Here is a 16,071-nt window from a genome sequence, read left to right as displayed (position 1 = left end):
TTTTACCAGTAGGTCTAAAAAGGCAGACCAAAAATCTCCCCCTTCAATAACACAAGTTTTCCCTACACTAACGGTATGTGCACACGTAGCAGATTTGTGTGCAGACCTTCCGGCAAATCAATCAGATGATATAGGATCCAGATTGGACCTTGCAGGACCCTCAACTCAGGACTAGGGCGGAAGAGGGGGGGTTCTTCAATAAAGATGGCGTCACTAATTGTGTTGTGTTTTATTTCTAATAAAAATATTTTTTCTGTCTTGCGTTTTTTTCATCTTTACTAGAAATTCATGGTGGCCATGTCTAATATTGGCGTGACACCTTGAATTTCAGGCTTAGGGCCAGCTGATAATACACAACTGGCCCTAACGCCATTATTACCCAGCAAACCACCTGGCACCAAGGCCACTGGAAGAGTTGGATACAGCGCCAGAAGATGGTACTTCTATAAACGCGCCATTTTCTGGAAAGCATGCAGACTGCAATTTGCAGCAGGGGCCCAGAAAGCTTTGGTACCCTGTACTGTGGATTCTAGTCCCCAGCTGCCTAGTTGTACTTGGCTGGACACAAAAATTGGGCAAAGCCCATGTCTTTAATCATTTCATGAAATTCATGAAATAATTAAAAAAAGGGCTTCCCTATATTTTATACCTGCCTGATATACCTGGCTGGCATACAATAATATGGCGAAGCCCATGTCGATTTTGTTTTTTTAAATTAATTAAAAAGAAAATCCCAAACACATAGCCCTAACACTAGGGTTAGGGGTAAAAAAATGCATGGGCTCCCGCTGCATTTTCTATAGCTCGCTAAGGGTAACTTTGTCTCTGTCACCATGATATCTTTCATGTCAGCTTCTGACTTGGCCGCCAAACACTGAGCTTCAACAAGTTACCTGTCTCGCAATTGGTTTATCAGATTGAAGTGATACAAGTGGTAGGGATTTTGTCTCCTTAGTTTGTGGACTATAATTGACCTCATCAATCTTTTCAACCACTTCATAGGGGCTTTGGCACTTGGCCATAAACTCGCTTTCTAGCGTGGGTACCAGAACCAGTACAATTTGTAACATACAAGATGCACAGATGTAACTTCTTGATCTCTAAGTGACATCACTTTTATACTAAAGCTCCAATTAAATATATACAAAATATGTAGACATTTGTTGGCAAAAACTCTGCTGCAACATCAAGCAAGGGCAACAGACTGCAAAACAGGGGACAAAACACTCTCTCGCCGACAAATATAGCTCCTGAGACTGACTCTGACTCCCCTCAATCCAAAGCTCAAGCTATCACTGAATTGTTGATGCCGGTGTGGATGGACAATTGGCAGCTTTTCAATCTTCACTAGATGTTATCGTCGCCCAAGTTAATGCTCAGGGCTCGAGGCTCACAGATGCAGAACAGAGAATCTCTGATCTAGAAGACACCTCCAGGGAGCTCAAGGAAAAAATAGAGGGCAGAAATAAAGTCATTGATGAGCTGTTAAATAAAGTTGATGACCAAGTAAATAGGTCTCGACACAGTAATCTCCGACTGGTGGGTCTTCCTGAATCAATCCAGCAATCTGAACTTATTAATATCACATCAGAATGGATGCCTAAGACCCTGAACCTGGAAATACAGTCGGGCAAAATAGCTATTGAAAGAGCACACCGACTGGGACCACCCAGGAGAGAAAGCGACAACAGACCCCGACCGGTCATATTCAAAGTCCTGGACATCCAAGACAAGACAAGGCTGCTGGCGGCCTTCAGGAGAAACGGGAGCCTAACAAATGACAACAACAAGCTTCTTCTATTCCAAGATTTCTCAGCAGCTCTGGTGGCAAAACGCAGAGCTTTTGGTCCTGCATGTAAAGCTCTGCTGGAAAAGAACATTAGATTCACTCTCCAGTATCCAGCTATCCTGCGGTTCACTATGGAGGGGAAATCATGGGCAAACGAGGATCCTGTTCTTGCCATGCAACAGCTACAAGCAACAGATGGAGCATCACAAACCGTCAATCTGGACAGTTAATATGTGACATCATGATATTCTGGTTATGGGCATTCAGATGTTTTGGTTTGTTATTGCAGTACTTTCCTGTGGGGTAAAGAATTGCAATTGAACTCGATAGATTTGGAATACAGTTAAAGGGGAAAAGAAGACTGCGTGCGTACCTATGAGACATTTGTTAGGAGGATTACCGTGCCCACTAACTGGGATGGGTGGGGAAGCCCAATTTGGATTTTTATGATTGTCGGACCTTACCCACACTGGGAATAGGATAATGGCAGACTCAGAGGAAACAAACGTGTCCACGTTACAGTTATTACACTTTTCTTCGTGGAATGTCAATGGTCTAAACTCCTCAGTAAATAGAAAAAAAAATCTTAAACTATTTGCTGTTACGAGGGGGACCCGGGGAAGCGTGCCAAGATGGGAAATGGACTGCTTCCGCCGGTCAAGGTCCACTATGCGGTGTAAGGGACCGCCGCTATGGTGGGTGAAGAGTGAGCGGGTTGCTGCTAGCGATCGTCTGGAATGTCACAGACGATCTATGTACACCGATCTGCCCTAACCCGTGAGGGTTGTATGGCACAGATCTCACGGCTCGGTGTACCTGTTGCACGGGGAAGCACAGAGGTGCCCACGCACATGTGCCAGTGGAAGTCACGAGAATATGGCACGAGGGTAGCACAGAGGTGCCCACGCACGTGTGCTTTCAATAACCAGGTGAGTCCAATGGAGACTTGAGGAGCTCACCTGGGACAGGAACACGGCCTGTTGACGGGGGTACTGCTGGAGCAGCAAGGCAGGAACACGGCCTGCAAACGAGGTACTGCCGGAGCAGCAAGGGCCAAGCCCACAAGAGACAGTAATGCCTGAGCAGTGGCGTGGCAGCACGCTGCCAGACATCCAAACATAGAAGGACGGTCGCGCGCCGCCATGATGGCAGGGGGAGCTTTTAAGGAGGTGCAGCTCCACCCGAGGGCGGGCGCGAGGCGGAGATGACGGACTTGACCCAATCAGGGTCCACGACGTCCCAGCCTGGCCAGTCAGGATTCACCATGTCACCAGCCTTGTCATCAAGCCGTGTGACGTCAGTGAGCGAATCAGGACCCACCACGCATTGCACATGCTCACCCTCCTGCCTCTGGGAAATAGAGGCGGGATCCTCGGTCTCACAATGTGCAGAGATAACGGGAATCTCACTGCTTCCCTGAGCAGTAAACCTCTGCACATTGCGCAGCCTCGCAGACCTTCGTGGCCGCTGAGCAGGAGAGTCTGCGGCAGGCCAGGAATGGGAGACCGCTTCACTCCTTGTAACAGGAGAACCACTAGGTGTCACCCTTCTGCTGCCTCTCTGAGAAGGTATCTCCTGCACACTGCGCAGTCTGGCAGACCTTCAGCGCTGCTGAGCAGGAGTGCTCGTGGCAGGCAAGGAATGGGAGACTGCCTCAGTCCTTGCCTCAGGAGAGCCACGAGATGTAACATTACCCCCCCGTCTAGGCCCCCCCCGTCCGTGCTCGAAGGCCGCTATCAAACCCGGGGCGCGGATATGATCCTCCAACTCCCAGGATCTATGCTCCGGACCACGGCCGGCCCACTCCACGAGGTAGTACCTCTTGCCCTGTATGACTTTTATCTCCACAAGTTTTGCCACCTCAGGGTCGTCGGACGGGGAGTCGGTTTGAGCCGGCAGGGACCCCGAGAATTTATTAAGTCGTACGGGTTTCAGGAGGGACACGTGAAAGGTGTTGGCTATAGCCCAGCGTGGAGGGAGCTGGAGTCGATATGCCACTGGGTTTACCTGCTGTAGTACTTTAAATGGACCCAGATACCTAGGGGCGAATTTGGCTGCCTGTACCCGTAGGTTAACATTCTTAGAGGACAGCCATACTAGGTCACCAGGGGCGAAGGATGGTGCAGGGCGGCGGCGAACATCAGCCGTTGTCACCATCCGGTCTTTAGCCCTTTTAAGAGCCTCTTGGGTGTCATCCCAGATCTCCCGGGCCTTGGTCGCCCAATCCTCCACTCTAGTATCGGGTGACGTAATGGGCATCGGAACCGGGATTCTGGGATGTTGTCCGTTATTGAGTAGGAACGGAGTCTGGCCAGAGGATTCATGGACCGAATTGTTAATGGCAAATTCGGCCCAAGGAAGGAGGTTAGCCCAGTTGTCGTGGTGCGCGGATATAAAATGGCGGAGGTAAGTTACCAAGGTCTGATTAGTCCTCTCCACTAGTCCATTGGTCTCGGGATGGTATGCGGAGGAGATGTTCAGCTCTATCTACAGGAGCTTACAGAGCTCTCTCCAGAAGCGAGACGCAAACTGGGGACCCCGGTCGCTCACCACCTTGTCAGGCATGCCATGCAACCTAAATACATGCCGAATGAACAAGGTGGCGAGAGCACGTGACGTCGGGAGTCGTGGGAGAGGCACCAAGTGGACCATTTTAGAGAAGTGGTCCGTGATGACCCATACGACCCTGTGCCCTGCTGACTTGGGCAGATCTCCCAGGAAGTCCATCCCTACCACTTCCCAGGGACGATCCGGCACTGGCAGTGGGTGAAGAAGACCTGCCGGTCTCTGCCGGGACGGCTTATTCCGAGCACACGACATACAGGCTCCCACATATTCCTGTATGTCCTGGGGTAGTCTCGGCCACCAATAATGCCTGGTCACCAGGTCTCTGGTCCTTTTGACCCCGAAGTGACCCCCGACCTTGGAGGCATGGGCCCACGATAGCACCTCGTTCCGTAGTTCAGGGGGAACGAGGGTTTTGCCAGGTGGCACCTGGTCCAAAGAAGTGGGAGTGACCATCCTCAAGCTGTCCGGGGGTAGTATAAGACGAGGCTCCTCCTCGTCCTCCTCCAACACAACCATACAACGTGACAAGGCATCGGCCCGTACGTTCTTCTCACCGGCCAGGTGGCGGATAATAAAGCGGAACCGGGAGAAGAATAAAGACCAACGGGCCTGCCTTGGGTTCAGGCGTTGTGCTGTCTGGAGGTATGTGAGGTTTTTGTGGTCAGAAAAAACCTCAAATGGATGCTTCGCACCCTCCAGGAGATGCCGCCATTCCTGGAATGCTAGTTTCATCGCCAGTAACTCCCTATCCCCTATGGAGTAGTTCCTCTCGGCCGGAGAAAAGGTCTTGGAGAAAAAGAAACACGGATGTTTCCTTCCTCGTTCGTTTTTCTGGTACAGGACTGCACCTGCACCGACCGAAGAGGCGTCTACCTCCAGTAGGAAGGGTTTGGAGATGTCTGGACGATGAAGGATGGGAGCTCTGGAGAAGTGAGTTTTGAGAGTGTGAAATGCCTCTACCGTTTCCCGTGTCCATGCTTTGGGATTAGCGCCCTTGCGGGTAAGGGCAATGATGGGTGCTGCCACCGTCGAGAAGTTGGGAATGAACTGGCGATAATAATTGATAAACCCCAAGAATCGCTGGATCGCCTTCAGCGAGCGGGGCTCAGGCCAGTTCATCACTGTCTCCAACTTCCCCGGATCCATTGCTAACCCCTGACTGGACACTATGTACCCCAGGAACGGCAAGGATTCCTGTTCAAAAACGCACTTTTCCAGCTTAGCATATAACGAATGGGTGCGGAGCCTCTTAAGTACTCGGATGACATCCCTCCGATGGGTGGTAAGATCGGGGGAGAAGATAAGAATGTCATCCAGGTATGCAACCACGGAAAGATACAAATCCCGGAAAATGTCATTCACAAAGTCTTGAAATACGGCGGGGGCATTTCAGAGTCCGAAGGGCATTACTAGATACTCGTAGTGACCGTCCCTGGTGTTAAAGGCGGTCTTCCACTCATCGCCCTCTCGGACTCGCACTAGATTATATGCCCCGCGTAGATCCAGCTTTGTGAAGACCTTTGCCCCGCGGAATCGATCAAATAGCTCAGTAATGAGGGGCAAAGGGTATTTGTTCTTGATTGTGATTGCATTTAATCCCCTGTAATCGATACAGGGGCGCAGATCCCCTTCCTTCTTCTGCACAAAAAAGAACCCTGCACCAGCCGGTGAAATAGACTTGCGAATGAACCCCTTCGCCAGGCTGTCCTGAATATATTTGGACATAGCCTCCGTCTCTGGCGCAGAGAGTGGATAAACTCTGCCCCTAGGGGGCTCGGAGCCTGGCTTCAGGTCTATTCGGCAATCATATGGCCGGTGGGGAGGAAGAGTATCTGCGGCCCTTTTGGAAAAGACATCCCTGTAGGCCTCATAAGGTGTCGGTAAACCCGGCCCCTCAGTATTCCCTGAGGACCCAACCGACCTAATGGTAGCGGGTGGTTCGGTAGTCACGAGGTGCTCTCTACAGGATCCTGCCCAGGATGAGATCTCCCCTGTTTCCCAGTTGAGTATAGGAGCATGCTGTCTCAACCAGGGAAGGCCCAGTAGGATCTCATCCGTCCCCCCTGGAAGCACCAGGAAGGACACCTGCTCATGGTGTCCCGGTGGTACATCCATCCTGAGAGGGATGGTGATCTGGGTGATAGGATCGAGTAGTATGGACCCGTCGACTACCCGGACCCTGAGTGGCTTGGGCAACAGAACCAGGGGAACTGAGTATCGGGTTGCCAGGGAGGTCGAGATGAAATTGCCTTCAGCGCCTGAGTCCAAGCAAGCCAGGGCAGAGAAGAGAGTAGTGCCGAACTGCAACTGGGCGCTGATAGTCAACCTAGAGGGAGAAGTAGCGTCTAGAGTCCCCCCTCTGATAGAAACTAGACGCTGTCTTTTCCCGACGGTTTGGGACATAGGGTAGCTATGTGTCCCCTCTGCCCACAGGAAAAGCAGATGACACAAGACCGAGAACCTGGGGCAGAGGATACCACCTTGGACACCTCCATTGACTCCACGGAGTCGCCTACAGGACTGGCTGGGGGACCTGTCTGATGGAAGACGGGAGTCAGACGCTTTTTAGGCCGAGAAGACGTGGGTGCTGAAGAGACCTCGAGCCTTCGCTCCGCCTGGCGGATGTCTATGCGAGAGGCAACCTGAATCAAGGACTCTAAAGTGGCAGGCACCTCACGTGTGGCCAGTGCGTCTTTGACAAACCCTGCCAGGCCCTCCCAAAACACAGGGACAAGGACCTTATCCGGCCAGTCCAGCTCTGCGGCCAGTGTCCTAAAGTGTACAGCAAAGTCCCCGACTGAAGCAGACCCTTGCCGAAGTCGTAGGAGGTGCAGCGCGGAATCGTGGGTGACTTGAGGCCCGAGGAACACCATTCTCATGGCCCCAAGATAAGCTGCTAAGTTATTCACCACACGATCTCCGCGCTCCCACAACGGCGTGGAGCACTTCAGCGCTCTCCCTGTGAGCAGGAACTGGACGAAGGCTACCTTCGCCTTCTCGGTAGCGTATAGAGTCGCGGACAGCTCTAAGTAGGTGGTAACCTGGTTTATAAACCCACGGCACTCAGAGCTGTTGCCGCTAAAGCGCTCTGGAAGCGCAAGGCGAGGAGACCTTCCGCCCAATAGCACAGCCTGGGTAGCCGCCTGGGTGGCGACTGTCGTCAGAGTAGTCTTATCGGAGGAAGACTGCTCCACTGCTGCCAATCGTGACTCCAACTGCTGCACATAACGCAGCAACTGCTGCTGCTCTTCAGCCATAGCCAGACCTTTGGCGCGACCGTAATGTTACGAGGGGGACCCGGGGAAGCGTGCCAAGATGGGAAATGGACTGCTTCCGCCGGTCAAGGTCCACTGTGCGGTGTAAGGGACCGCCGCTATGGTGGGTGAAGAGTGAGCGGATTGCTGCTAGCGATCGTCTGGAATGTCACAGACGATCTATGTACACCGATCTGCCCTAACCCGTGAGGGTTGTATGGCACAGATCTCACGGCTCGGTGTACCTGTTGCACGGGGAAGCACAGAGGTGCCCACGCACGTGTGCCAGTGGAAGTCACGAGAATATGGCACGAGGGTAGCACAGAGGTGCCCACGCACGTGTGCTTTCAATAACCAGGTGAGTCCAATGGAGACTTGAGGAGCTCACCTGGGACAGGAACACGGCCTGTTGACGGGGGTACTGCCGGAGCAGCAAGGCAGGAACACGGCCTGCAAACGAGGTACTGCCGGAGCAGCAAGGGTCAAGCCCACAAGAGACAGTAATGCCTGAGCAGTGGCGTGGCAGCACGCTGCCAGACATCCAAACATAGAAGGACGGTCGCGCGCCGCCATGATGGCAGGGGGAGCTTTTAAGGAGGTGCAGCTCCACCCGAGGGCGGGCGCGAGGCGGAGATGACGGACTTGACCCAATCAGGGTCCACGACGTCCCAGCCTGGCCAGTCAGGATTCACCACGTCACCAGCCTTGTCATCAAGCCGTGTGACGTCAGTGAGCGAATCAGGACCCACCACGCATTGCACATGCTCACCCTCCTGCCTCTGGGAAATAGAGGCGGGATCCTCGGTCTCACAATGTGCAGAGATAACGGGAATCTCACTGCTTCCCTGAGCAGTAAACCTCTGCACATTGCGCAGCCTCGCAGACCTTTGTGGCCGCTGAGCAGGAGAGTCTGCGGCAGGCCAGGAATGGGAGACCGCTTCACTCCTTGTAACAGGAGAACCACTAGGTGTCACCCTTCTGCTGCCTCTCTGAGAAGGTATCTCCTGCACACTGCGCAGACTGGCAGACCTTCGGCGCTGCTCAGCAGGAGTGCTCGTGGCAGGCAAGGAATGGGAGACTGCCTCAGTCCTTGCCTCAGGAGAGCCACGAGATGTAACAATTTGCATCGCTTAAACTTTTATGTTATCTTTCTACAGGAGACACATTGGATTAGGGGTATCCACCCGCTCCTTTGCAGTAAGAAATATGTCACATGCGCAGAAGCTTCGTACACCAAGAAACAAAGAGGGGTAGCTACATTAATTAACAAACATGTTAGTCATGAAGTAATTGATGTGATGGAAGACCCTATGGGGAGATTTCTTTTGGTTAAGCTTACCATAGAAGGTACCATTTATAGTCTAATGAATGTATATGCACCCAATGTGCCTGACCCCCGATTTCGAGACAGATTGTTGGATTGCATGACGAGCTAGGAGACATCTAATCTAGTTATAGGAGGAGATTTTTACAAGGTTCATGATGCAGTCTTAGGCCTCTCTCACATGTCCGTGAAAAACCACGCACGTTTTTCACAGACGTGTCAGAGGTGCGTTTTGCCCTCCATGAGCCATGTTTATGGCACACGTGTGTTCTCCATGTGTTATCTGTTATAACACACGGAGAACGGAAACTTTATGCTCACGTGTCCCTGGCGTCGCTGTCCGTGGTGCTGAACTTCGGTCTCCGGTCCAGCCGCCTCCCCGCTGCTGCAGCTTCCGGCCGCAGTGAAGTGAAAATTCAATTAGCATAATGAGCGGCGGTTGGCAGCAAGTGACAGCAGTGGCAGAGACAGCAGGGCTGGAGAAGGTGAGTGATGTTTTTTCTCACAAACACATGTCTTCTCTCCGGTGCATGTCACATGGAACACATCCGTGTGGTTCGTTTGCAGTATGTGTGACACGTTTGCGTTCCGTCTGACACCCGTGATGCTGGAGAGAAAACAGACATGTCGGCGTGAGAAACACACGGACACATGTAAGTACGGAACCGACACACGTTCCGTGCGCAAATACTTACGTGTGTCCAAAACCATAGGAATACCAAGGTCTACATGTGAAAATTGCCAAACACATACTGGAGGCACGTACATGTGAAAGATGCCTTACATAAATCAAATGTTCAGTCAGTTTGTCCATCCGTAACACATAACTGCTTACAATATATTATGGATCATGTTGAGGTAGTAGATGCATGGTGATTGCAACACCCAATAGATAAAGATTACCCACATTATTCAAATGTTCAAAGAAAACATGCTAGAATAGATTATTGGTTGATAAGTACCTCGTTGTTGTCGCATCTGATGTCTTCCAATATTTTGGACTTACACATATCGGACCATGCGCCAATTATTTTAGAACCTCACTTACAAAAATGGTGGTACAGAAAAGAAGGTGTAGATTCCCATCATATTTATACCATTGTGAGGATTTTAAAAAGTCTGTACAAAATTATTGGAGTTTCTACGAGAATGAGAACAGCGAGCACAGAGAAAACACAAACCTGTTCTGGGCAGCTTCCAAGGCGGTGGTACGAGGTCAAATAATTTCCTATGTTAGCCATAAACGTAAATAAATATTGGAATGAACGTTATCGGCACAAAATTACTGACATAAACATACAAACAGTTTAAACTCAACAACAACCCCTCAAACAAACAAAAATTTCTAGAAGCAAAAGAAGCAGCGGACACATTGGCCCATGAAAGCGAACTATATAATTTAGACTACCAAAAACACAGATACTTTAGATGGGGTAATAAACTGGCCAGGTTATTAGCATTCCTTACAAATCCCTTTAGAACAGCCAATAGAATTCATAGAATAAAAAAGAAGGATGGCACAGTAGTGTCAAAGGATGGGGAGATATTGGATGAGTTCAGAGCTTTCTTTAGCTCTGTATATATTGCACAATCGGGAGATAGGAATGGGGAGTCAAATTTCTTGCAAGAACCATTGGCCCCGTCATTAACAACAGATCAAAAAACTCTACTTAACAACCACATACATATATCGGAAATTATACAAGCCATTGCCACTCTTAAATTAGCTAAAGCTCCGGGGCCAGATGGATTCAACAATGAATATTATAAGATTTTGAGTCCATCAATTAGTCCACATTTATGTGCAATGTTTAATAATACAGTTCAAAACAATCCCAGACAGAGTTAATCAAGCAAGTGTTATTGTTTTACCCAAGCCAGGCAAGGATCCCCAACAGGTAGAGGGCTACAGACCCATATCTCTGCTAAATTCAGATTTCAAAATCTTTACTAAAATTCTGTCAACAAGGTTACAGCAGATAATCCCGGACCTCATACTTCCCTGTCAGACAGGGTTTGTACATGGCAAATCTGTCAAATATAACATCAGAACAGCCATAGGAGTAATATCGTACGGTAGACAACATAGACACACCAAACAGTTAATAGAAAGCCTGGATGCAGATAAGGCTTTTGATAGAGTCTCATGGGATTACCTGCATGGTCTTCTGGATTTTAGACAGTTTAATCCCTGGTTCTGTGAAGCAATCAGAATGATTTATAAGGAACTTCAGTCTAAACTGTCAATAAATGACATGCCCTCAAGGCCTTTTGCAATTCAAAGAGGGACAAGGCAAGGGTGTCCATTGTCACCCCTGCTCTTTCATTCTAGCTCTATACCCCTTATTGAGGGAAATGCAAAACCTACCATCATTCCTTGGAGCAAAGGTGGGCTCAACATCAGTAAAGATCCTGGCCTTTGCAGATGATATCTTATTATTTATAGCTAATCCTATGCAGGCAATACCGGGGATAATGAATATGTTAAAAGACTTTGGAGAGACCACTGGGTTTAAAATCAACTACAGTAAATCCGAGGCACTAGTACTTTTTAAATCTGGAAAGAGTGATAGTTCTTCATTCCCGTTCAAATGGAGCGTAAACTCAATAAGATAACTAGGCATTCAGCTGCCGACCGATCCCTCAACGCTATATAGACGTTATAAGTTAGAGGGCGCACGCAGAGAGGGAGGGGGGTGGGGACTGTTTGGGTTTACTCTGATATATTAATGTCTCAACTTTTGTTATACATATATATTGTATTTTGAAAGCTAATAAAAAGAACTTTAAAAAAAAAAAAAATAAGTGATCTCTTGTCCATGATTAAGCCACATCTTAGTAGCTTGTGTGAGTTACTTTTAGAGGGTCACAGTTGGCTGATCAGAAGTCGCTTCTCCTAAAATCTTTTCAGGGGCAAATAAAACATTTCAATGTTCGAGTCTCAAAGAATTTTAGCTCACTGGTTAGTTGTTCATTAAAAACATTGAGTTGGAGGGTGCCATTAGTAATTTGCTCTTATGGAACATGCTTCACCTCAATCCCATAGGTCTAGACATATTTTTGGCTGATGTACAGGATGGCCTTAAGAAGGCATTGATTCTATAGGGAGGAGTTGTCAGAAGACAATACAGATGTACATTGTTTCCTCTGTGGTGGTCCTATTTCATGCCTAGAAATGTGGTTTTGTGTTGTATGGCATTCTGGACTTCCAAAGTGTGACTAAAGAGAAAAACAGAAAAGGCATGGAATAAGTCTTGAGTGAACTGTTATTGTTTAAATATAGAAATGAGAGAATATATTCTAGTTTTATTGAATTCTATTAAAATTTTGCAAAACTCTTCATAAGCCAAAATGTTTGTCATTTGCTTAAGTTAGTATTTAGCAAAATAGCAGCCCATGGCCATCAATTTTTAGAACCACAAAGGGCCATCAACAGGTTAAAAATAATAACTTATAGTGAATTTGCTGTTCAACTTTTTGGCCCCTCTGCTTTTCACCTTCACTGTTCTGCATCGCATTTTCTAATTGCTACCACAAACATTGAAATTATATCATTCATCACCTTGCACATGTTTAAGCAGAACCCTCTTGGGTCTTATCAGAGTTGAAGGTCCTAGCCTAGCTAATGAGGTCTGGGATTTTCACGCTCACATTAGTGATAAACAGATGAAGCAAAGGTTGAATGGCTAACAGTGAGGATTGGAGGAGCCTGTGAGGGGATCGCTGGGCTGATAATAAGCATTTTTTTATTATTATTTACATCCTATTAAATTTGCAGAAAAAAATTCTCTATAAATCAAATTCTCAGCGAAAATCTACATAAACATGCAAGTTCCGATTTTGCCTGATTCGCTCATCACTATTTGAATATGTTTAATAAATCTGTTGCTCTCCCGCCTACCTTTCATGCTATACTTTAATTTGAGTTTTTTTGTTTCATGCTCAGGTGGGCAGCCGATTATAGTGCAGAAATTGTGGTGCTCCTGGTAGCCTAATTTACCATACACACTGATGTGACACAAACAGACATTGAGTAGCCAAAAGAAAATTTTAATATAGCATGTGGAAGGTTAATATTTCATTTTATACACCATGTTCCAAATTATTATGCAAATTAGATTTTAGTGTCAGACTCATAGCAATTATTATTATTTTTTTCCTCAATGAAACTCATTGATGGTATCGTGTCTTAGGGTTCTTTGGATCACTGAAATTAATCTCAGATACATGTGATAATTAGTTTGCCAGGTGAGCCCAATAAAAGGAAAACTGGATGTTCCACAATATTGAGCAGGCCACAGTTTTCAAGAAACATGGGAAAGAAAAATGAGCTCACTGCTGCCGAAAAGCATCAAATAGTGCAATGCTGTAAGAGAGTAGTCTCAAGCCCAGAGAAAGAAGATGAATCCCCTGAAGACATCACATAGTTGTGAAACATTTTTTTAATGTTTTGTATAAAGTTATTAATGTATTGTTACAATAATGTGTAGTTTTATGGGGCCACCAGTAGATGTCACCAATGAGTATCACATTGACACTAGGAACAGGCATAGGTATGCAATTGAAGGCTAAATCTGCCTGCTAACAGACAGTTGGGATTTTGAAATTAGCCTATAGGGGAGAAGCTAGTGCATAGGTAGAGTGACTGTTTCTGTGGAAACGGCAGATAGGACCCAGCCTGGGTCAGAGTCAGGCCTCAGGCCTGTGGAGCAGCAAAGTCGCTGGCTATGTGGAACTTGTAACAAGAAAAGTGGAGAAAAAGTTACATGGTGTGCAGATAGAAATGGTTGAAGTTAGTTAAGTTTGGGACACAAGACAGAGCAGCAGCAAGGGGACGAGAAAGAAACCAGAATGAAGGAAAGTAGGACACATCTGATGATGAAGTAAAAAAGGAGACACAGGAGAGAGGGAGCTGCCAAGAGAGACAAAATTTGGACCACACTACTGAGTACCGAAGCTGGCACAGGTTCCTGCAGCTGGAGGCCTGCCTGAGAAAGTCTGAGGAAAGATTGTGGAGCAGTGCGGCAAATAGGAGTAAGCCTTATGGGCACTTTTTTGGGACTGTGGTGTTGAGTATGTCCTTCTGCTCGACGGGAGGTTTCTGGCCTCCCTGAGCTCGCTTTAGGACACCTGCGTTATGGTTTGACAGGTGTACCACCCCAGTCAAACTCCCCATCTGCCACTAGTAGTTTCCGAGGGCACTGTATCCAGTAGTTCATTTCGGTGGCAGACCTGAACTACCTGTATGAAGACATAGTGACCGGTTTCAAAGCCTGTACACCAGAGGTGAGAAAGACAGAAGGATGGAGCTAATGTACAGCTGTAAGTTGGACTGTAATAAAGAAAACCTGTTTAAGTTGCCTGGTTATCTTGCATGATTCCTTGTTGCTAAAGACAATGCCGGTGATCAGGAGAGGACCATTGTGCTGGAGAAACCAGGTATTTCCCTGTGGGATGATCCCCAACTCCCCATATTCCCCTTACTGCTTCCTCTAAGTGCTCCCATGTTTTCTCTGATGGTCGCGGCCGGGGTGCTTTTGGTGCCCTCCGGGCATGGGACCACGACTACAGCTGAGGCGCCCCCTTCACACCGTTACAATGCCTTGGACAAGGGATGAAAGCATTAGATATTTCATGAAAACATAAGCGTGATCATCGTACTGTGAAGAGACTTGTGGCTGATTCTGAGCACATAAGTGTTTGTGCTAAAAAAGGCAGAATGAGGAAGGTTTCTGCCAGGCAAGTTCATCGGATTAAGAGAGCAGCTGCTCCAAAGCCATTAAAAACCAGCAAACAGATAATAATAATAATCTTTATTTCTATAGCACCAACATATTCCGCAGCGCTTAACAATTCAGGAGGCTCATATACATATCATATACATAAACATATACAAACAAGTAACAATTTTAGAAGATACAATATTTAAAGGGAAAAAAAGGCAACCCTGCTCATGAGAGCTTACAATCTACAATGAGATGGGGGAGGGGCAAGGTACAAGTGCTTATTTACAATGACAATCCAGCCATCTCAAGGAAATGGGGGATAGATAATGGCTTCCTGGACCAGTTGGCCAGAGCCTTGAGATGCATTTGGGTGCCATGCAGTTTGACGTGGGGTTATGTTCTGAGAAGTTGTAGAGGAATTAGGTGAAATTAGTTTGGCTAGGGAGTGTGATAGGCCGCCCTAAAAATATACATTTTTAGGGAGCGTCTGAAGCTGAGTAAGTTGTGATTTGTCCTAACTTCTTGGGGTAGAGCGTTCCAGAGGTTTGGTGCAGCTCGGAAGAAGTCTTGGATTCGGGAGTGGGAGGTTTGAATTAGTGTGGATGTTAGTCAAAAGTGATTTGCAGAGCGTAGAGAACGGATGGGATGATAGACAGAGAGGAGGGTAGAGATGTAGGGTGGTGCTGCACTGTGGAGAGCTTTGTGGGTGAGAACAAGCAGTTTGAATTGGATCCTGTGATATATGGGCAGCCAGTGCAATGACTGGCACAGAGCAGAGGCATCCGAGTAGCGGTTAGCCAGATAGGTGACCCTGGCTGCTGCATTAAGGATGGACTGTAGAGGAGAGAGTCTAGTTAGAGGGAGACCAATTAATAGAGAGTTACAGTAGTCAAGGCGAGAGTGGATCAGGGCCACAGTGAGAGTTTTTGTCGTTTCCATTGTCAGAAAGGGGCGGATTCTAGAGATGTTCTTGAGGTGCAAGCGGCAGGAGCAGGCAAGAGATTGTATTTGGGAGGTGAAGGAGAAATCAGTGTCAAGTATAACCCCCAGGCAGCCGGCTTCCTGCCTAGGACTTATCGTTGTGCCACACACAGAGAGGGAGATGTCAGGTTTAGGAAGGTTGGGAGATGGAGGGAAAAGCAGAAGTTCAGTTTTGGAAAGGTTAAGTTTCAGATAGAGAGCAGACATGATGTTTCAAACTGCAGTCAGGCAGTCACTTGTGTTCTGTAGTACAGCGGGGGTGAGCTCAGGGGATGAGGTGTATAGCTGTGTGTCATCAGCATAAAGATGGTACCGGAAGCCAAATCTGTTGATGGTCATTACGATTGGGCCAGTCTACAGGGAGGAAAGAACAGGGCCAAGGACTGAACCTTGAGGGACCCCAACAGTGAGAGGAAGAGGAGAAGATGT

This window comes from Anomaloglossus baeobatrachus, chromosome 2 (assembly GCF_048569485.1).
Source record: "Anomaloglossus baeobatrachus isolate aAnoBae1 chromosome 2, aAnoBae1.hap1, whole genome shotgun sequence".
In the NCBI taxonomy this organism is placed as follows: Eukaryota; Metazoa; Chordata; class Amphibia; order Anura; family Aromobatidae; genus Anomaloglossus; species Anomaloglossus baeobatrachus.
The sequence above is the reverse complement of the archived record's forward strand: the minus strand, read 5'-3'. Positions refer to the sequence as shown.